This window comes from Canis lupus, chromosome 10, assembly GCF_011100685.1.
Source record: "Canis lupus familiaris isolate Mischka breed German Shepherd chromosome 10, alternate assembly UU_Cfam_GSD_1.0, whole genome shotgun sequence".
In the NCBI taxonomy this organism is placed as follows: domain Eukaryota; kingdom Metazoa; phylum Chordata; class Mammalia; order Carnivora; family Canidae; genus Canis; species Canis lupus.
In genome coordinates, this window is record NC_049231.1 from 2,733,112 (window position 1) to 2,756,837 (window position 23,726).

The following is a 23,726-nucleotide window of genomic DNA, read 5'->3' on the forward strand; positions in this document are numbered from 1 at the left end:
GTTTTATTATGCTCATCGACTCTTGGGTCAGGAATTCAGACAGGATTTAGGGGAGATGGTTTGTCTCTGCTTTTAGGTGTCTGAGACTCAGTTGGGAAGGCTCGAACAATGGGGGGCGGGGAGTGACTTGACTAGCTGACGGCTGGAATCAACCAGAGACTTCTTCATACATATCTGGTGCCTGGGCTGGGGCGCCTCAAATGTTGGGCTTAGCTGGAACTCTCAACCAGAATAAATACACGTGGCTCTCCATGTGGCTGGAGCTTCCTCAGAGCATGGTGACCTCAGGGTAGTTGTACAACTTACATGGCAGTTTGGGACTGCGAGAGCAGATGTTCCAGCAGCAAAAGGCAGATGCTGCATTTTATGACTTGGCTTCAGAAGTCACAGAGCGTTACTTCCTGTGTACTTTATTGATTAAGGTGATCACAAGCCTGCTGAAATTCAAGGACAGGAAGCATAGACTTCACCCCTTGATGTGAGGAATGTTCAAGAATTTGTAGCCTTGTGTTAGGATTGCCATGCAATAGCCAATGTTAGGTAGATTTCTTATCTATTTGAAAAGCAGAGTCAGCTACAGTGGGCAACCTAGACATTGCTCACCCCAGATGTTGCTCATATGGAGATAGTAAGCATAAAGATGCATTGAATTTGTAACCAACAGGGAGTGAAACATATGCAGAGAGAGAGAGAGAAAGAGAGGTTTAAGAGTACCGGAGATAGAGAGACAGACATGCTTAAAAAGGAGGTTCAAGACCTCTGGAAGATGTGCTTCAGGGATGTATGTACCCCTGAAATTGGTTGAAATATTTTGTATGTGGATTTTGAGAGCATTTTTTATTGTATATGTGAAGGCTTTCACCTCCAAAAATTTAAGAAATACCAATTTGAGGCAAGCCAATGTAAGCTAGAGTTGTGTGAGGAAAGAGGCCATGCATGTTTCATATCAAGGAAGCAGTTTGTGAGATGTTGAAACTAAAACAGGTAAATCAGCCAGGATGGGTGGAGTCCTGATGTGTTGGTCCACAGACTCAGGTATGCAAGAAATTGTGTATTTAAATTTTTCTATGCATCAGTTTAAATCTGGTGCTAAATCCTTCTTCTACTGAGCTCCCCAACCTCACATCCACCCTGGGGATGCGCCAATGACTTGCAGTTCTAAATATAGCCAGACGCCAGGGCACTGTCGATTACTAACCGGGCACTGTGATCTCACACCATGTGGTTTCCCTCAGGTTCAGACATCGCTCCTACACCAAGTATCCTTGGGATTTTAGGAATTTGCTGCTCAGGAGTCAGTGAACTGTGTGGTTTTTCCTTAGTGTTTTGCCATTTCCATAAAGGGAATCTAGTGACCCATCAGCCTTCATGTCCTGTCTGCTTTGAGGTAAGCTCACTATTTTCTCCCTCGACCTGTCTCTTCTTTCCTCCCCCTTCTGTTCACCTGGACAATCTCTTCCATGGTCTGGGGCTTTTCTAAAAACAGAAAGAATAGATGACTTCAAGGGACTTTTGTTTTCTCTTCTGTGAATCTCCTATGGTAACGAGATGCAAGTCTATTACCTGTTAGAAATGGGGATGGAAGAAAGATTAGAGAGGACAAAATATAGATTATCATCTCAAAAATACATCCTGCTCCTTGAGTCTTATTTCACTGGTAGGTGGATCTCAGTATTGATCAGCAGTTAGTGAAAATCTTTTGGCCTTTTCTCTATGCTTATTGTCTTATGCCCTCGAAATGGCTTCAGCCACTAGAGACATAGTGCCTACATTCCAACAATTTATATATTGCCCATCTTTTTTTTTTTTTTTTTTTTTTTTTTTAAGAGAGCAAGTGGGCAAGAGAGTGTGAGCAGGGGTGAGGGTGGGGGAGCAGAAACAGAGTGAGAGGGAGAGAGAGAATCTCAAGCAAACTCCATGCTCAGGGCAGAGCCTCACATAGGGCTCAATCTTGCAATCCTGAGATCATGACCTGAGCTGAAACTAAGAGTCTGTTGTTGCTTAACTGACTGAGCCACCTGGGTGTCCCAATGTATTGTCCATCCCAACCTTAGGTCATCTTCTAGGTTGACCCCAGGTTTACTCACATAAAGCACTATAATTTGGTAACCCTAGTGCCATCATATCACTGTAGAATCTCAGAATTTGAAATCAGAATATAATCTTACCTTGTACTTCATGTCTCAGGGTAAGAAAAAGAATGTCTTCATACCCTGAGATAAACCAAGCAAGCAAAACCAGGGTTACTCTATCTAGTGTTATTTCCCAAAGTGTCTGAGATTTCGATTGCTTTTATGTAAGTCATTAATGCTTTACTTCTGAGTTTTTCTTTCCTAAAAGAAGACAAAGGTCCGATCACTCTTTTGCATGAACTTTCCTTCTAGCATTCCTAATGATGGACATCCAGCCTTGCCACTTCCGGAGTGGAGAATTCACCACTGCTAAAAAAAGCCTCTAACAAGTTTGGTCCACTCCAATCACTAGAAAATAATTTCTTATACTGAGCCAAATTTATCTTTTTGCAACTTCCATACATTATCTTTTTTTTTTTTAATTTTTATTTATTTATGATAGTCACACACAGAGAGAGAGAGAGAGGCAGAGAGACATAGGCAGACGGAGAAGCAGGCTCCCTGCACCGGGAGCCTGACGTGGGATTCGATTCCGGGTCTCCAGGATCGCGCCCTGGGCCAAAGGCAGGCGCCAAACCGCTACGCCACCCAGGGATCCCCATACATTATCTTGATTTTGTCTTGATTATATACTATAATCAAACCTAGTCCTGCTTATTGATTTGTTCCTTTTAGTATTTGAGGATGGTTATGGGATTTCTCTTTAGTTTTCTCTTCTGCCAATGAAACAGTTACTTCCTTCATCTATCTTATTTCTCAAATAACATGATTTCCACACCTGTGATTGTCTTGGGCATTCTGTTACTGATAAAACTGCCAGGTCACAGATTTGTCTCTCCCACGCCCCTGTTCCCTGAGGTCAAGGACTATGCCTCTTGTTTACCACTATGTCACTGGTTTCTAACATGATTCCTGTTAGAATCATAGGCGTATTGTAAGTACTCAATAAATATGAATTGAAGTAATGAAGTTAAAAAGTGTAGTACCTGGAAATAATTTATAGTGGTTACCAGTAAACAGTTTCAGCATTCTATCTTAAGCTTTTCTATACTTTCCCATTTTAAAAAAAATAATGGGAATATATTACTTTTATAATCTGAAAAGCAAAACAGCACAGCTTTATCTTTTAACCTGTTGTACAAGACTGGATATGATATTTCAGATGTAACAGACTAATGCAGACCCTTGTGGAATTATTACTTTCCTTGTACTCATGCTGTAATACTTCTGTTGCAGTTTAATGGTACATTTACCTTTTTAAGTATTGCTCATTCAAAACATTTGTTCTGTGCCTGTTTTGTACAAGCCACCCTGACATGTCTCAGGTAGCTTGGTCTACTCCTATCTTGAATTGAGTTTGCAGTTGCCGTAACTCCGGGTATTTTTCATATGAAGGAAGGAAAGAAGGAAGGAGTGGTGAAAATGCAATAATCTCTCTCTATTGGTCAAGTTAGCTTCATCCTCAGATTGTGAGTTTCTTGAAGCGGAGCTCTTTTTTCTTGGTCATCTTTACACTCTGTGCTTGTCATAAAGTCTTCAAAAGATGACTGGGTCTTGAACATCAAATAATCCTCTCAATCAGTTTTCTGTTCTTTGAAAATAGAATATGCTTCTTGACAAATAAAACGGAGTTCAGCATTTTTTTCTCACATCTATGAACATTGTACATCTTCCTATATCAGGGAGCTGATCACGAACTTGTTTTCTTTTTTCTATTGTACACAGTATTTAAAAATACAAAAAAAAAAAAAAAAAACAAAACAAACCTTCCCCACCTTAAAAGTATACAATGAAAGCTTCAAGAGGGCAAATATCATTTTCTTGGAATTTGGCATGCGGTCTAGAACTGTGCCCAGTATTTATCGAGTGCAGAATAATAGCTAATATCTATAGCAAGGCATATATACAGAGTGCTTTACTTGCATTTTTCATTGGATATTCTCAGTAACATAAGAGAGATTATTTTCTCAATAGTGGTTCTATTATTTGATCCATTTTATTGATGAGGAAACACGCTTAGAGAGATTAAGTAGGTTATCCACATCAGATGGCCAGTGAGTAGTCAAGCCAAGATTTGAATCCAGAATACTCAAGATCAGGAGCTGACTTTTTACCCATCATGCTTCAGTACTATCTTAGATGATTGAATGACTAAAAAACATCCTATCATTCTGGACTGTGGCCTCCTAGTACCATTCATGCATTCCATCTCTGTTTATTTACCTTCTAACTTTTTTACCTTTGGGAATGAATTCGGTACATTAAATGAATGTGGCTAGAGCATGAGGAACAAAAAGAAGATGAATAGGATATGGATTTGGAGATAAATGTGAGGGCCAGAGCACACAAGCTTTGGAGAACTTTGAATTTTATACAAGTGAAATTGAAAGTCATGGAAGGTTTAAAAATTTTTTTAAAAAATTAGCTCTAATTGGATTTAAGCATTTTGTTTGCTGTTGTAGATAGAAGTAGTTGGGGCAAGAGAAGAGGGAATTTAGACTGATTTGGCCATAGTGTTGATGGAAGTGTATGGAACTGGGATGAGTTTTATAGAGGTCCTTAATAGATATTTGTAGAATTAATGAACATATAATAGGTATAAAATACTCAGCATAGTTATTGGCTTGTAGCAAGTACTCAGTAAGTGGTGGTTATTATTATAATAATCATTATCCCTCTACTTCCAAGAAATGAAATGACAGTTATTAGCAGTCATGACTGATCAACTTCCTACTGTGCACTTTATCTTGGTCCCTTTAGCCCTTGCTACTTACTTTATAGAAGCTACTCTCTTAAAGTGACCTCTAAGCTGCTGAAATCAGTGTAATTTTATTTTTCATCCTCTGATACCTCTCTGAGCCTTTGACTTCCTGCTCCTTGACATGCCTTGACACCTGGAATGATATACTCTTCTAATTCTTCTTGCACATCTCTTGGGGCTCTTTCTCTGTGCCTCCTTTTCCTCCTCCTGCCCTCTCTGAATAGAGGTTACTCAAGAATCTGACCTTGAGAGCTTCATTCTTATATGCCAGGTCCACAAGGCCAAGTCCTCATCTCTGACCCTATTTCAAGGTTAGTTCTTCCTTTCCAACTGCTACCTTTTTCTTCCAAAGTCATGACCTAAAACTAGAAGAAGGGAGGGAACTCTATCTGTATCCTTCAGTTTCCTACTGAAGATTATAAAGATATATATAATTGGAAATCTAGGGAGGCACACAAAACATAATTTATCAAGGATAGGGTTCTTATAGAGAACTAAATTTCTGTTGAGGGAATTAGGAAGAGTTTTGAATTTGGCCTCAAATATCCATTCCTAAAATTAATCCTACATGTGCTTTTTGGGGCCAACCTATATGATATTCATTTTTACATTTTGAATAATTCATGTACCACCGACCAGCCCAGTAACATATTTCATTTTAAGGATATATCTATATTTCCTAACTCAGCTCTCAATTCTAATTACTACACTCAATTTCTGTTTCTCGATGGGAAGAGGAATTCTACATAGAACTGAACAACAGATAATGAACTCCATTAAATGGGGTGGACTGAGTAGGGCTTACTGAGAAGATTTAAGCACAAATTGGATTCTCTTTCTTCAGTTAGAAGTTTCATCAACTCTTAAATAGGTAAAAATTTATCAGCAGGTTTGGCACACTTTGAGGTGGGGGCATACCCTACTGTCTTCCTTTCTAGTCTCAAGAGTTCTTTGTGACCCTTTCTGTTAGATCCTGACATACACCTGTTTTCTTAACAAGTTTTTCTTATTATTAAGATGAATTTTGGAAAAGGGGAAAGGGAAGGACTGGTTGGGTGGCTTCCTTAACTTCCTGTATCCTAGAAAATATAAGATCCTTGTTCTTCTAGTACCATGGAGAAAAAATTCTGCTGTTTTAGGAGGTCAGGAGATTTTATGAGATTTCTGAGAGACTTTTAGGTAATATAAAATATGGAGCTTTGCTGGGGAAGCAAGGAAAAGGAAAGCTATTCATGTAGTTTATTCTTCAGATTTCTGCCTTTGGCACAAGTTTCAGGGCCCAAGCTTCTGACCTTGCAGAAGATGAGGGGGTCAGGCAGCTTTTGGGTTTCTTCGAAAGTGTATAGTCTCTACACAGCGCAGGCCTGAAAAGAAGTATCCTCCATGGCACCTTACACATAATGAAGACTTAATAATGGTTAAATAAGTGAGAAAATAGGAAGAAATGGCTCTTTTTACTTTGATTTTCAGAAACATTGAGGATGTCAGTGCTTACTGGTCTGAGTTGATTTGTATTATAGTCAACATGAAAGGAACAAGACTGCACTTTTTTTCTTCCATTTCAATGTCCTTTCTGGCTGGATTTTCAAAATGCTCCAATGTAAAAATTTCTAGCTTCTAAGGTTCTCTATATTAGATTCTTCCATAAGAGAAAGTAACCTTTTAATGTGGTTGTTTTCTTTTTATCCCCATTGCCTATTCCTATCCTCCACTTGCTCTTCAATTTATAACCATGTTCATGTTTTTTGTGACCTTTTGCTTCTATATTTTGTAAAATATGAGTTATTATATTGTGTGTATTAATTATATGGTATTGGGTTACAGATCTTCTATTATTGTTTTAACTTTTTTTTCTGTGAATACTATGATCTACTGGGTAGCTGGGTGAATTTCCAACCCATAACCTTTAGTGCTGTGTGGTCCTCCATGGGGCCCATCTGTAACGTGATCTACTTACTCTTCAGGTGTTGAATATCCAGATGGCCTATGATTTCCCACTCCAAAAGTGGTATTGGGGCAAACGTGCTGGTACCTATCACTCTACTGATGTAGATGATTTTTCAGAGCATATATACCCAGGAGTGGGATTAAGGAGGCATATGTGCAAAATTGTTTTACTTAACTGCAGCCACTTTCTCTGTAGAATGACTTCCTAGTCTGCCTTCCTCCCAGCAGTTATGAAATCTCCTACGTTTTGTGTTCTTGCCAGCTTGGCATTATCCAGATCTCTACTTTTTGCTGGTCCAGTGGATATAAAGTGGTATCCCATTATTGCTTTTTTACTTACATTTTAAAAACTAATACATTTTTACTGTTTCTTTTCATATGTTGACTTTTTGTGTTTCATCTTCCCTAAATTGTTTTCTTTGCTTATTCTCAGTTGGAGTTCCTGTCTTTTCCTTGTTGATTGCAGGAATCCCTGTCAACTTCAGACATTGCAAATACCTTTTCCAAATCTGTCATGTCTCTGTCAACTTGGTCCATGACATGTTCTGTTGAAAAAATCCTTAAATTATCCTAGTAATGCAGAAGCCTAGTGTTATTAGAAGAGATTCATGTTCAACTGGGCAGAAATGTTGTTTGACATAAAACTCCCCAAAAATATTTCCTCTGTCCTTTCTTAATGTCATAAAAATATTATTTTAATAACACGTTAATAAAGATCTTTGCCCTTAACAATATAAGATGTAAGACCAAAAACATTAACTTGATTTTATAAAAATTAAAGTTTCTGTAGACCTAACTAGAGAATGAGGTTTGCTTGTGACATGTGTGTTAAAGAGCTTTCCTATCTAAGTGGAGAAGACTTTTTGAAGAATAATCTTATTCCCGGCAAAGTCTATTTGGCTCAGGGTTGCCTGGAAAAAAAGCACAGACCTGCCCAGGGGCTGAAGAATTTAAATGCCATTGTGTCTTCCATCCATCCTCCAACGAGCAACTTTTCATCAAGTCTTATTAAATATGAATGAAGAGAGAAAGACTCCACTGTGAAGCCACAATGGTTTATACTTATTTGGTTTCTGTTTTCCTTTTTGACCCATTATTATGGACTGAATGTTTGCATCCCCCTCCAAATCCATATGTTGAAATTCTAACCCCCAATGTGATAGTATTAGGAGGTAGGGACTTTGGGAGGTGGTAAATCCAAAAGGTGGAGCCCTCATGAATGAGATTAGTTCCTTAAGAAAAAGACCCTAGAAACCTCTCTCTTGCCCTCTCTACCGTATAAGAATATAACCAGAAAACCATTCTAGAATTCAGAGAGAGTTTTCACCAGAACCTATGCTGGCAACCTCCCTGATTTTGGATTTATAGTTCCCCAATCTTTAATAAGCCTGAACTAAGTAAGATGCCAGTCATTACTGACTAAAAATTAGTGAGAAAAATGTACCTTGGTTCCAAATAAGCTAGGTAGTGAACAAGTTCAAGCTTTATTCATAGTTGAATTTGGTGGTATAGTAATTTGAGTCATGACCTCTCAAAGTTTGTATCCACTTGGAACCTCAGAGTGCAACTTGATTTGAAAATCAGACCTTTGCAGATGTAATTAGTTCAGGTTCTTCATATGAAATCCTCCTAGATTTAGGATGGGCCCTAAATTCTGTTATTTGAAGAGAGGAGAGGACACAGAGCTACAGGTAAGGAAGGAGGCCATTTGAAGATGGAGGTAGAGATTGGAGGTACATGGCCACAAGTCAAGGAAGGCCAGGAATCACCAAATGTGGGGAAAAGAAGAGAAAAGATTCTCCCCTTGAGCCTTCAGAAGGAGCATGCGCCTTCTGAAATCTTGATTCTGAACATCTGGACTGTAGAGCTGTGAGGGAATAAATTTCTATTGTTGTAAGCCTCCAAATCTGTGATGATTTGTAACATCAGCGTGAGGAGGTTAGTACAGGTGGAGTGATGAAATGTCTGCTTTTCAGGCACAGATGTCCAGTGGTTACTGGTACCTGGAAAATCAGACCAGAATGAGGAGATTCTAAAATCTCCTGAGGAACTCACCTGCTAAGAAAGCTATTTGTATTAGTTATTGCTACTCAGAAAGTTGCCTGGTTTTGATGTAAAGACTCTGACACTACAGGTCAGTCCAAGTAATGGTCTAATTTTCCTGACACTTTTGCCACAACTTAACTCAAGTCTTACCTCATGTTCTAGGCATTTTAACTGACAGATAATCCCCAATATCCTTCCTTCATAGAAATGCTGCCTTTCCCCTTCATCTTAGGGGCATTTAAATGGCAGTGAAGATGGGGATGGGAAGAGTTAGGGGGATAAGCCTCATGTGAGTTTTGATGAGAGGGCTTATCCAACAGAAGGTCCATGAACACCATCAATTTATACAGTAATTCTTTGTTGAGAGGTTTGTATATGCCAGGCACTGGAGAGGTACTGGAGAGGGCTGGCTTCTGGCTTGATGTCCTTCTCAGATATTTTCTTCAGATCTGTGTGATCCATGTGAGTGATTGCCAAGCATCTCTGAGGCTGTCTGTCTTTTTCATGAGGTACCTCTTTGTACAAAATGATGCCCTGGGCTTTGACAAGAGCCTGATGCTTCCTCTCTGTGACCTCAACAAACTATCCTCTGACTCTAATCCTTTGACTCCTTTTTGTGTCCTCCTGGGGGTGTATGATCCATCCCTCCCCCTGGCATAGAGCTTTCTAGCTCTTATGTCACGACCTCAGGTGACGTGAACTCACAGAGCTTTGAAAGCCAGCCAAATTTTACTACTCCCTATCCAGTGTCTAGGTCAGGTACACTCTATCTCCTAGATTCCTCTATGATGCCCAGATTCTCTTGGAACCTGACAAGAATGTCTCAGGATTCTAAACTCTATATTACTGCATACTTTAGGAGTTTCTTCTTGGCCACCACTCTCAAGGTTATTTCTAACTCTGGCAAAGATGCAGACACTATAAGAATATTGCTGATACTGAGAGACAAATGTGCCAAGAAGTAGAAACCATAGCATTATGAGAGACAAAGCAGATTATGACTTAATTAGATACATATAAGGAAAGAGATAACATGGAGATATTCACTGCCTAGGAGATGAAATTCAGAGTGGGGGATCAGTGAATGTGAGGAAAATGTTTTATTACTGGAAGAAGTATCTCAGTTGAGAAAGTCTGGGTGGCACTGAGTTGGCTTGGATACCTCCAGGCCTGGGTGAGCCAAAAGCCAGAGATGTTACAGAGATGTTCAGGCGTGCAGTCTGGGTCTCCAAATAGGTCATTCAGGGTCACATTTCCTTTGTGGAGAGTAGAACTTGGGTCCTGCCAGGGTCCATCCCCTGTCAGGTCCGTTAGATGCAGTGGGAAGACGAGTTGGTCAGTATTCTGAGGGGCTGCATGGATGCTTAGGAAGACTTATTCTCAGACCTCATGGTGGCATTGGAGGCTCAGTAACCTTTGCCTGGTAACTGCATCTGTCGGAATCTTGCATTGCAGAGTCTTGGCTCTTGGAGCTACCTTTATTTCAGCTTATTGGAAAGCCTGCTATTGATTAAGATTACCAAACTCTGCCTGACATTTAGAGCTCTTCACAATTTGACCTTTCTCTTTTTTTCATGTTTAATTCTCAGTGCATTTCTCCATTCACCTGTCATCAGTCACAATCATCCCCTCATCATTTCTCATATGTGGCCTTCTGTCAACTAATGCTCAGCCATTGCTCAAGCTATTCCCTTTGCTTAGAATACCTTCTCTTGCTTAATGCCTATGGAAGTTCTACACATTCTTTATGTCTCAGCTTAAATTGCCACCCTCCCCAGACTTCCCGAGGAGGATTTAATGTTTTCTTCTTCCCCTTCCCTCTCCTTTCTAAACTTTGAATGTCTGCTATATAATGTACCACATTTTTGTCCTGTGCTGAAGTTATTTTATATACATTTCTGGTTTCTTATCGAGTTTGGAAGTACCATTTTTGGGGGGTGAAGTCTATATAACTCTGTTATACCTAAGACAATGTTTTGCATTTAGAGACACCTGTTAAGTTGGTTGAATTGAACTCTCTAAAGTTGAGGTAAATCACAGATGTTATTGCATATTGAACGTAGAAGACTGAATGGATTTTCAACATTAAAAATATTTCATTAACATCTGGTACAACATCCCACAAGTCTTTAGATTCTTTTTCTGGGCTCTGCTCCACTTCCTCACCATAGTTCTGAACTGCTTTTGGCTTTAGCCCTTGCTTAGTCTCCAGAAGGACTAAGGCATGCTCTTCATTGGATCTGGGTAGAGCTTGTTGTCCTGGCAGCTGCCTGGTTCACTTGCCAGACCAGAAGGTATCCAAACCCCTCCTGCTCCTAACTGCTCCTCTGTTAATGCTATTAGACTTTTCCTTTCAAGCTGATTCCTCTGTCTCTGGTCTCCTTACCAACGTACCCTAGAATACCAGAGCCAGGAATGTATAATAGTTACACATGAACTCTGGAATACTGTTGCCTAGGGTTGAATTCCAAATCTTACCACCTACTATGTGTTGTTTTGAGACAGATACTAAACACTGCCAAAGAAACTTTCAATGGTAAAATAGAAATAATATCAGATCAACTCATAGAATTCTCCTGAGGATTAAATGAGATGCAGGCAAGCACTTAGCAGAGCCTGGAACATAGAAAGATACTTAAATAAATAGTGGCTCCTATTCTTTGTCTCTCTTCTACATATTTTGTTACAAGTATTGTTTGGTACTCTTATTTGTATTATGCCCTATAAATACAATTTATCTTATTCCTCTAAAGTATCCCCATCAGAGATACAGAACGTATTTGCAAGATAAAGGCAACCCTCCATCTTCCTCTGAGCAATCCCTAATCGCCCTCTACCCTCCACAGCTTTTTTCAATATGCTAATATCTGAGGCCATTCATTTTTATTTTCACCTGGAAACTAATGCCCTCACTGTGGAGCTATTCCCTTAATTTCACACTAATTTTTATGGAGAAAGATGTTTTATTATTGTTCTCTAGTATAAAAGAGCAGAGATATAAATAAAGCATCAAGAACAACCCTGTTTCCAAAGCACACCAAAACAAACAAACAAATCATAAACCTGTAACACACTTGGGCTGGTAAAGACAAGGCTCTAAACTTAAATTCCCCTTATGTTTAAAAACCTTCACAAATGTTAAATGAGTAAACTCTTAGAGCAGCTCTTTCAGATAAACCCTTAGGTAGACACACTTTCTATCACAATTTTTGAGTCCATGTCAATATTGCAGGCTCCCTGGCCAGCCTATTGTCCTGTCCCTGAATTATGCATCTCATCTGCCAGTAAGGCCTGAAGTGATGCAGGAGGTAATCGATCGAAGGGCTTAATCAATGTTCAATAGAGGAAGGAAAGTCTAATGAACAAAATATAGGACTGGGAGCTAAGTCAGGTGTGAATTCCAATCTTTTCTTAGCCTGTAAGCAGAAGCCTAACTAGATGATTTCATTCCTAGAGCCCTTTCATCCAACTGCTTTTTGTCTCCCCACAGATGCTGCTCTCAGCTCCAAATCTACTCACGTGGGCAAGTGGTTGATGAGATCAAGAGAAAAAGATACGTAGCAGCAGCATGAGGGCAGGACCTGTGTTTTTCATCATTGTTTATCATAGGTCCCAGTGCGTGCTTGCCTGTGTATGTGTGTGTGTGTGTGCAAGTGCGTAGGTGCACACTTGTGTGCATTTCTTTTCCTTGGTATCTCTGTTTATTGATTCTGTTTCTGACCTTTAACCCTCCAACATTCATTCAATCAATCTCTATATACTGAGTACTGCTCTCTGGGGGGGAACGTGCTGGTGACCAGGAATTCAGATAAAATATAAGAATTCTCACCCTCAATTCTTAGTGATTTATTAGAAGAGAATGTTTGGCTTTATTTTGTTGCTTTTTTTTATTATGGACATTTTCAGGCATGCAAAAACAAAACAAAACAAAAGGAAAACTGTGAAACAAATCTCAATGTACTTACTATCCAACTGCAAAAATTATTAGTAAATGGCCAATTTTGTTTCCTATCCTCTTTTATCCACTAATTTTCCATCCTACACACAGACTAGATGATTATGAGGCCAATCCCAGTGTTTGCAACCTCCCCAGACGCTTCCTGGGTGTCATCTGAAACCAGGCAGGCCCCCAACACAAATGACAGGGAGAGATGGATGAAAGATGGAGGCCATTCCAGATTGACAGATGGCACGTTTAACAAGCAAGGGAACTTACATATGAGGCTTGTTTTGGTGACTGCAAGATCAACAGATCTTAGCATTTGCCCGCCAGAATCTTGAAAGTTTGTATGGAAACCTTAACTGAGGTCACTCACATATATACCAACCAAATGGTTTCAACACTCAATTCTATCTCAAGGCTACATCCTTGGGGCAGCTTCCGGGAACAGGGAAGGCAAGTGGAATGTGCATTCCAAGGATAGGGAAGAAGGTGAGGAGCCTCTCATTGCAGAAGTCCAACTCATGGGTTAACTGGCAGTCATGTCTGCTCAATAACCAACTCCAACAGCCTACTTGGGCAGGACGGTTTTGATTTCCCTAGATGGAGAATGAAGAGAAGACTCCTGTCTTACCAGTGTTCCTTCTTTCAGTAGCCCTTCTCACCTTCACGGGCTGCTTTCCACACTGCAGAGGCCTATTGAGAGAACCTCAGTCAGACCAGGCCCCTAGAAGAGCCCACTCACCCCTAATGCTTTTCTTTTCTTTTTTTTTTTTTTTTAAGATTTTATTTATTTATGAGAGAGAGAGAGAGAGAGAGAGAGGCAGAGACACAGGCAGAGGGAGAAGCAGGTTCCATGCAGGGAGCCCGACGTGGGACTCGATCCCGGGACTCCAGGATCACACCTTGGGCTGAAGGCAGGTGCTAAACCGCTGAGCCACCCAGGGATCCCTGCTTTTGTTTTCATAGAACCCCTCACCTCTGGCAAATTTTAAGAAAAGGGCAAGGACATTGGGTTTGAGTGTGGGACAGGACAGGGCTAATGACCCTGCCCTAGAAAGTAGATGTGAACCCACGGGCTGCTCTGCATGGCCCAATGCCAATGGCTGATCCTGAACTTCCTTCCAGCAGCTTCCAAGGCTCCTTAGGCCCAAACTTGACTAAAGGTGTCAGGTCTGCTGTGGGCTGGATTCTAGGTCATTGCCATTTGTGAGCTTTTTCTTGCTCTATTTTAGGATTTGGTGCTTGGGTTTGACATCAAACTGGCAGGGAGGGAGCTTGAGAAATAAGAGTATGAGAATAAGAGGAGTAGTAACAATGGCAAAAATAGGAGCAAGAAAACCAATACTTACTGAATTTACTCTAGGTAGGCACTCTTCTGAGTCTCTTACACGCACTTACCTGACAGGACAATTCTATAAAGTAGGTAGTATTATTGTCCCCAAGGCACAAAGAATTTAGATAACTTGACCATGGTCACGTGGCAGTGAGAAGCAGAGCTGGAATACAAGCCCCTGCAGCCTCATTCCAGAGTTCGCCCTCTTAACTGCTGTTTTTTTAGTGTTTCACGAACAACCACTAGCCTCTAGGGGAAAAGACGATGGCAAATAAAAGGGAAGGACAAGGGTGAGAGAAAGCCATCTAAAGAAATGAATAAACCAGGGGGTCTGGTTGTACATTTGTAATGTAACAAATATATCATACTAATGCGGGATATTAATAATGGAAGCAACTATGTGTGGGAAGGGACGGGATTAAATAAGAACTCTATACTGTCTGTGCTGTTTCCCCATAAACCTAAAACTACTCTAAAAATAAAATCTTTACAAAGTGGGGTCTCCCCAAGATAATATTGAATAATAAATTCGGATGACTGGCATGGTTGAAAGTAGAAGTTGGAGAAATTAAAACTTTCATGGTTAAAGACCATCAGGGGAGATTCCTCAAAAACTTGATTCCTTATGACTTTAATACATTGTAAGAATCGAATGAGATTCATATGTGTTAAAGCACTGAGTTAATGGAAAAGCTTCATATTTCTGATTTATATTTGCCTTCTTCTTGGGGCTGCATCTCTTCTCTTGTGGTTTCTGTTTCCTGCAAGTATGTCCTGCCAAGTCAATCTCTGTGCTGCTGGAAACTGGTTCCTTGTGTTCTGTGTTGTACCTGTATTTTCTCTTCTTTCTTTCTTTCTTTCTTTCTTTCTTTCTTTCTTTCTTTCTTTCTTTCTTTCTTTCTTTCTTTCTCTCTCTCTCTTTCTTCTTTCTTTCTTTTCTTTCTTTTTCTTTTCCTTTTCCTTCCTTCCTTCCTTCCTTCCTTCCTTCCTTCCTTCCTTCCTTCCTTCCTTCCTTCCTTTCTTCTTTCTTTCTTTCTTTCTTTCTTTCTTCCTTTCTTTCTTTCTTCTTTTTTTAATTTTTATTTTTGTTTCTAAATTGTCCTTGTCCAAAGCACCTTTGCCCCAGAGTGACCCTAAAGACCACTCTGGTCCCACCATAGCCAATACTGGGGATGGAAATGAAGCCCAGGTGCACCTGCGTTAGTGTGAATGGTATGGATTTCCAAGCAAGATCCTGCTTCCCATGCATTTTCATGACTATGGCCCCAGCCATGTGCCCCATAATTATTGACTTATACATTTCCATTTTTCTTATAAATAAAGTGGATTGGGTAACTTCTGTTCCTGGGGGCTAATAGAACTAAGAACTGAGATGTTTAGCGTGCTACAAGTAACAAAACAAATATTCCCCAGACCAGCTAGATACGGTCTAATTTTGCTTATCTGCATGATCCAAGAGGAGATCATGAAGGACCCTGAGTAGGTACATCAAAGTTTTTAACTTAGCTAAATGGTTCAACTTTTATGAGTAGATTATAAAACCACAGGGCAGAGCTTTGACATCTTCATTAGGTTTTATAGCTCTGTGTAGACAGTGCTTAATAAATAATAGAGGCAATACTGCTCAATTGATAAAAATAGATCTTACTACTCAGAGAGCATTTGGGAATTAAGTCAGTTTATTCTATATATTGTAATTCAATCATACTTCAGAAGTTTTAGCCATGGAAAATTGCTAGAACTATAAAAGCAACAAGCCTTCCTTCTTTCCTTTACCAGTTTTTAGGAACCTGTAAAATAATCTAAGAATAAAATCAAAACAGGGAAAAATTAAGCTCACATGTTTGCTAAAAGAAAAAAAACAACCAGAGGTATTATTTAGGAGAAACAAAAGCATGATGTTTGAGAGTATACAAATTTTGAGAATTGTTTCCAGGTGCTACAAGTGAGATTAAAAGCTATTTCTGAATGTTAACCCACAAAAGTTGTTTTACCCGTGAGCAAGATGTTTGGGTAGGCACGCCACCGTTGTGTGAATGTGCAGTTGCCCCTACATGAAGACTCTCAGATACTTCAGAGTATCTCTTTTCAGTGCTCTGTTTCCCACCCAAAGGTCAACACTTCCTTTGGTGTTTTCCTTTGGGAAACACCAAAATCTGAATATCTATCCTAGACACTCAGGTTTTCCAGTTGTGGCTCCTCCCCAAACTAGAGTTAGGATTGCTTAGACTCTGTCCTCTGCTACCCTTTGCTTTGTCTATGAACATTGTTTCCTCTCAAAATGGAACCCTGTCTAGAGGCTCTAGGGTATCTGGTCATAGCTTCAGTTCTTGGCTTTACTCCCCATTATCACAGATGTAGTATTTTCTCAGGCCCTTTATGTTCTTTGTTCAGCATGTGACACTTAATGGGACAGCCCTATTTTTATTAATGGCTGTTGCACTCTGTGGCCATTTACAATGTACAAGTCACTTTTGCATATTTGTGAGCATACAGGACACAAAAATAAATTAGAGCCTAGTAATTCCATTGTTCTTGTATACCCAACCTCGTGTGAATAATTTCCATTGCATATGAGGGTTAGATAAGATGTGCTCTTTTTATCTTCTTATACTGTATACTAGCTATTGGATTTTAGCCTTTGCCTTATGAGGCATGTCTTGGTTGTTATTTATTTTCTTTCTTTGAATGGTCAACATGAAGAACCATTACCATCAAGACAAAACGCTTCTCACATGGTACCACCCTGCACTCCATAGGTTTTGTTCTGTTGGGAAAATGAAACCCCAGCCTTGGACTTCCTTCCATCATATGTGAAAACACTAGCTGACACTTATATAGTGCTTATTATTTCTAGGCATTCACTTAATCTTCACAACAATCCAGTGATGAAAAAACTGTAAATTTCCCTCACTTTATAGATGAGAAATGGAGTGACGAGATGGTTGATGAACTGGCCTGATGTCACACAACCCGTAAGTGATTCAAACCAGATTGCCCGGCGCTAGCAACCATGCTCTTGACTCCTCACTGCCCTGTTTCTGAAGTGGTTGATGTGGCTTATACAGTAATATGAAGGCTAGAAGTCTGTGAGGCTTAGATATGAAGTGTGATGCACGGGGAAGGTTTGCACCTTGCATTATAGAAAATGAACCAGGATAATTAATGGAGATGCCAAGGGGAAGGGAGTTTTGAGTTTCTCATAATCCTTATCAATCTCTGCCTCTTCCAACCTATACCAAATGAATATACAATCCAAAGAAAAAGAATGTGCTTGCCATGAAATATATCATCAAAAGAATTTCTAGTATTCCATTCCAACAGACTGCTGCCTGAGGCCCTCCTTTATAGAAATTCCAGAGCCCCCTCTGTTTGTTTTATAACAGCTTCAAAGGTTACAGATGGTCTCATTGCTCTAAAAATAAATATCTTGTAGATCTTTGAAACTCGAAACCCAGCCATCTCTTGGTACACTCTTGATTAATGGATTCATGAAAGTCACATAAAAATCAGCTTCTAAAGGGTTAGCATCTTTGATTAATATTGAATTTAGGTACTTACCTATTTCTTCATTTGTATGACAAATTTTTAACTTCTGAGGAAAACTTCTAAAAACTTTTTGTGTTAGTTTCTTTGTGAAAAGTTCAAAGCTAAAGCAGGTAGTAGCAGCATTAGACTACAGTAATGAAAAAAATCCACATAATTAATCATTGCTTCAACAAACACACTGGCATTCATCCAAGAAAAGGGAAACTTTAGGAGAGAGTTTGATATCACAACTTATGTTTACCTTGATTAATAGCCTCTTTGGGAAACCCAAAGCAGAAAAGATTATTAGTGGAATGCTCTGACTCTTTCTTTGCCAGATGCAAATGACAGACTGAATTCTCCAGGTATGGAGATTGAATTTTCAGAGTGGGCTTTCTGGGTCCTGAGATTATTTGCTTTCACATGCCCAATTTTTTTATTCATGCATTATTTATGAACTTTCATATTTCACACAACTCTCAGGGACCCGGTAAGCCTCCAACTCATTGATTGATTCCATATCATGTCAAATATTACAACTACTATGTCTGCTTCATAATTCTAAATAAAAATGTTCTCTTGTGCAATTTGCACTTGGAAATGTAGGATGATATTTTCAATTGTATAGAAAAGAGTGTGCTTATATGTACACACACACACACACACACACACACACACGTAGCCAACTTCTTACATGTTTTTGCAGTGGGTCCGAAGTCTGTGGAAAAGCAAAAGATAAACCAAGCAAGAGACTGGCCCTGTTTACTAGTATAAAGGTCATTTCTTTTCCTCATTAAGTATTACTAGCCTATCAAAGTGTGATAAAATTATTACTAATGATTCCTGGAGGAAAACTGATGAAAAGTCATCAGTTTTCCTCTAGCAATGAATAGCATGTAGTATATTAGCATTCATAAGAAAAGTAGCAGGCACTCATTAAATGAACTAATAATAAAGTTGAAAGTGGAAATATCCATAGGCCCATTCTACTGAAGTTGTAGATCTGGGTTAACCGGGACATTGAGATCTACACATCTGACAGGCTGTACCTGAAATCTTTTTTTTTCTATGAAGACCAAGTTGACAAGAAAGTCTTAGAATATATAGAAACTTAATAACTAAAAGAATTGCATTCACTGGGAGAAGATAATTGATAACAGCAACCCAAATGAAAAAATTATGTCCATGTTGAATATCCACCTCTAGATATCTGTAAATGTCATGACGAATGCATAGATGAAAATATCATAGTCAAGTTGTAAATATCATAAACAAATTATACATTGACAAGATTAATACAAAAGACTGATTAGGAAATATACGGAAAATATTAACTGATGAAGTTAAACTCATTTTAAAATACAGCATGCTACCAAGAATGGTTTCAGGAGAGCTTTGTTTTCCTTTTTAAATGATGATATTCAAACATGCTTATTAACCACCCTGGCAGGTTACAAAATTCAGGAGATTAAATGAAGAGAAGTTGTGCATTAGCGGTGATTTATTTTTTATTTTTTATTTTTGTAATCAGTGAATGTGAACATTTCTTAGCCACCAAAACTTCCTCTGGATTTCTGGATTACTAGAGGTCAAAACACTGACTCATATTTCACAACTCCTTTAGCTTTAATTCATAAATCTTAAATTTCTCTAATTGCTATTGGGTAAAGATAGCTGTAGAGAGCCATTTTCTTAATGATAGAAAAATTTCCTGATAAATTACATGTCAAAACTCTGTGAGAATTCTTGTATTATCATGGAAGATAGAGGTAGGGAATTTAAATAAATGTGTTCATGGAGAAGTAAAAAGATCTTCATGTATGCTCTAGACTTCAGGGATTGATGTTTTGAGGTAAAGCCATTCTTGAAAAGATAAGAGTACTTGAAATAAGCTGTATTTTATTTTTAAATCTCAAAACCAGAAGCTGCTTGCACAAAGACTCTACAGAGTCCTTGGTGAACAGACACAGTGAGAGGGAGTGGTATTTCTATGAGTGGTGCCATTGTGAAGTATCATCATGCCTCTTTGTCTAACATTTACTCAGTACTTAAGTAGCCACATAATTTGTTACTGCTTTGTGTGCAGAAGGTCTGATCTCATGAAATATGCGTAAAGAGAGGCAAATAGGTAACAGAAGAAAATACAGAGTTCTCCATTATCATTATCTGATATTATAAAAACCCTTTGATGTCTATAAAGAACTACATGGCTAGAAACCATCTCCTAGGGGAATAAAAGGCAACTGAGTTCATTGGAATTCTGTGAGAGCTTCAGGAATGCCCCTCAATTTGTACCCTTTATGTCTTCCACTATTCCTGGGTTTTGACCTGGTCGCTTTTATTCACTGCCACCGTCATGGGCCATTCTTGGTTTTACTATTTCTGGTTTTCCAGCTTCTGTGGTTGAATTCCTCTTTCCTCAAAAACTCTCATTCCAGAATTTACTTCTTGGATGTCACTTTTTAATTCATCTTCACTCTTTGTTTTGACTTTTCCATGAGTTTAAAATGCAGCGGTATTGGTGACCACACGCTCCCTCCTCCCTGCCTGTTTCTGGGGAGTACACAAGGACTATGATTGTGGTGGAAGATGCGTTCCCATGTACTAGAGGGGATGACAGTTAAAGAAATATTTTCCAATATTTACAAAACATAAAGAGAAACACATAATCTTCCTCTTCATTGACAGATTCTCAAACAAGTTTCTCAGAAATATATTTATATTTTTCTCTAAGCAAGATTTGCTTCTTTTTTTTTAAAAAGAGAGAATGAGAGTGAGTGAGACAGCATCCAAGTGGGAGGAAAGGGCAGAGAGAGAGAGAGAGAGGGAGAAAGAAACCTAAGTAGGCTCCAAGCCCAGTGCAGAGCCCATTGGGGGGCTTGATTTTACAACCCTGAAATCATGACCTGAGCCAAAATCAAGAGTCAGTGGCATAACCTACCAGCCACCCAGGCATCCCAAGAGTTGCTTCTAAGAATTGTTAACGTAAGGTGCTTTGACAAAGTGATATGCTGACTTAAATGCGCACTAGGTGGAAAACTATTATAGGGCATAGGGAAAGAATAGTGTCAAACTTTCATTGATGTTAAAACCAGCCACAAAGGAAGTCCTTCCTTCATTTTTCGCTTATTTAAGGCAAAGTTTTGTTCTCCAATGAACAGATATTTACTAAGTTTCTATTAGAAAAAAAAAAAAGTTGTCCTAGATGCTTTACATTTGACAGGATGCTAAAAATGGTAAGATATGTTTTCCACCTTCAGGGAGCTTATTTTTTTTTTTTTTTTGGAGAGATAAGATATAGGCTAGGTGAATTATAAACCAGAAGTGAAATATAAGATTTAAATCATATGTAACTAGTATGAAATTTGGCATGCTATATTTCAGATTTATTATTTTGTAAGGGTAAGTAATATCTCCTTTTATCTTCTTTCACTTAGTCATAAAATTGTGCCACTAATTTTTTTTACTTTTGGGAGGGTGATGATTAAACTGCATATAAAGTGCTTATTATTAATTTTTGAAATCTGAGCTAGTGAGTTAGTTAACTCACTTTTCCAACTTGGAATTTTATGACTGCTTTATGTATAAGAATGACTAATACATAGGTATAAAATCAAGAACCATATATATTACATAGTTGTTTTAATAATATTTATTATGCCATTTTTACCTTTATTGTGTAATTATAATAGGGAGATTTTAGACACTACTTATGACTATGGTTTCCAGGTAAGACTTAAGAAAGAGGTTCAGGAGTTGTGAACCAGAAACAAAAATCAAAGGAGAGCTATAGAACATGAGGGTTCCTGGTCAAGAAAATGATGTCATTGTAATCCACAAAGTTAAGAAGTCGAACAAGATTGTCAAGGTTCTTGGTGACAAATTGATTCTGTGACTCTAAGGGGGAGTGAAAGAAAGATTGAGATATATCAGCAGGTTACAAGGGGACTTCAAGGGAAAACTGACACTGATGCCATAGGAGGCATCTGCTGGTCCTGTTCATTTCACTGCACATCATTTTGTGCACCTGTCATGGATAGTAATAATGAAAATGAACTCATTTAGGAAATGATTCTCTTTCTCTCTGCATGGATATATCTCAAAACTATCCAAAGAGCAGTATCTTAAATAAGTCACTTAAAATTACAATGTCAAAGAGTATCTTATATGCCAAACAAGTTTGCCTTTTAATAAAACCAAAATGTTTACTAAACCAAGAATTGGTATAGCCATCTTATTTTTAGAGTACACATTGCTATATCCTTTTTTCCTTTTCTTTCTTAAAGAAAGTCAGGACATTTTAAAGTGACAGGTTAGAAGATGTTTTGATCTGTCCTCTTCCCCACTTTCCCAATTCCTAGGAAATATGAAAGACTTTTTATGTAGTAACACTAATATCTATTCATTTCCCCTTATGTCAAATGTATTCACAACTCTGCTGCACAAAACAGCATATAAATTACAAAGAAAATAGTGTGCTTTCTCATTTATATTCTTATCTTCAAATTCTGACTATCAGCCCAAGTTTAAATGTAGAATTTAAAACTGAACAGGACTATAAGATCACCTCATCCTAGGCTTCTTATTTTACAGATGAAGAAACAAGCTTGAGAGTGACCTGTCCAAGGTCACAGGCACTGTGAACAGAGCTCTGACTGAGGACTTTTGACTGTCAGCTTAATATTCTCTTTCTATCACATAACCTCTTAGGCTAAACCATGGAAGGGAAAACTTCCCCAGAATGTCATGCAGAGCAGAGTTATTTTCTCAGTTATTTTTCTCTGGCCACAAACATATTTGTAATCTATATTAGAGGCCTAATATAAAACTGTGCTAGCAGAAATGTTAATATATTCCAAGACTTAAACATTGTTCTTCCTGCCAATATGCAAGAACATACCAACTACTTACTTAGAAAGGAAATTCTACATTTAATTATACAAAGGTGCCCTCATAATTGGCCCTCAGGAGGTCATGTGCCTTATAACACCATGGGGCATAATCATAGACCTCAGAGTTGGAAGAGGCCTCCAAGAGCATCTTATCCAAGTTCACATTTTTATATAAACAAAATGTGCCTCAGAGATGCTAAGTGCCAGGCAGAGGTAGAGCTGTGTTGACTTCTCCATCCTCTTGTTTAAATGTTCCCTTGTGAACAAGGACCCATATGTATGGGATAGCTATTCAAGGACAAGAGCACATATGGCCATGAAGCAAAACAGATTTTCTACCCACATGAGAATCAAACTAATTTCTAGTTCTCAGAAGCGGTGTTGAACTTTTAGTACGTCTTACCACAAGACATAGGTCCAAGTCCAAAACAGAATGGAGACTCAAGGAGGGTTCAAATAAGTCTTGGGGGGCAGCCTGGGTGGCTCAGCTGTTTAGGGCCGCCTTCAGCCCAGGGTGTGATCCTGGAGACCTGGGATCGAGTCCCACGTCAGGCTCCCTGCATGGAGCCTGCTTCTCCCTCTGCCTGGATCTCTGCCACTCTCTCTCTCTCTCTCTCTCTCTCTCTGTCTCTCATGAATAAATAAATAAAATCTTTAAAAAAAATAAGTCTTGGATATCAGCTTCTTTTAGGAGATGTTAGACATGTTTTGAGGTATGACAATAATATTTTGACAAAATGTGATAATTAAGAACACAGATACTAACTAACCTAGACCGTCTGGATTAAAATGCTGGTTCTGACACTTTCTAATGATGTGAACTAACTTTTCTGATTCAAAACAGGGATAAGGCTACTTAAATTTCATGGATTTGGTATGAGGATTCAATGCGTTAATATATACAAAGTACTCAGTGCTGTGCCTGGCGCGTAAGCATTCAACAAACGTTAGTTATTACTATTATTGATGCCATGGAAAGTAATCAAGCACTCTCCTAAGATATCTGCTGGGAAGATAGTGTGACTTAGTAGCAAGGAGGTTGAATTTAGTTCCTGAAGTTTTCAAGTTTAGCTCCATGACTTACTAGCTATGTGTTGGGCAAGCCATTCACTTCTCTGAGATTCTATCCCTCTGCTGAACATGT

The 23,726-nt window shown here is 38.8% G+C and overlaps 1 long non-coding RNA gene across 1 annotated transcript in view; it reads left to right on the forward strand.

Annotated features, from left to right (window-relative positions):
* The first annotated feature begins 1,210 nt into the window (after nt 1-1,210).
* The window catches only part of LOC119873578, a 59,064-nt gene continuing 36,548 nt past the window's right edge, over nt 1,211-23,726 (forward strand). The window contains exon 1 of the long non-coding RNA XR_005365313.1: nt 1,211-1,387. This is a non-coding gene — a long non-coding RNA (uncharacterized LOC119873578). The remainder of the gene's footprint in view (nt 1,388-23,726) is intronic.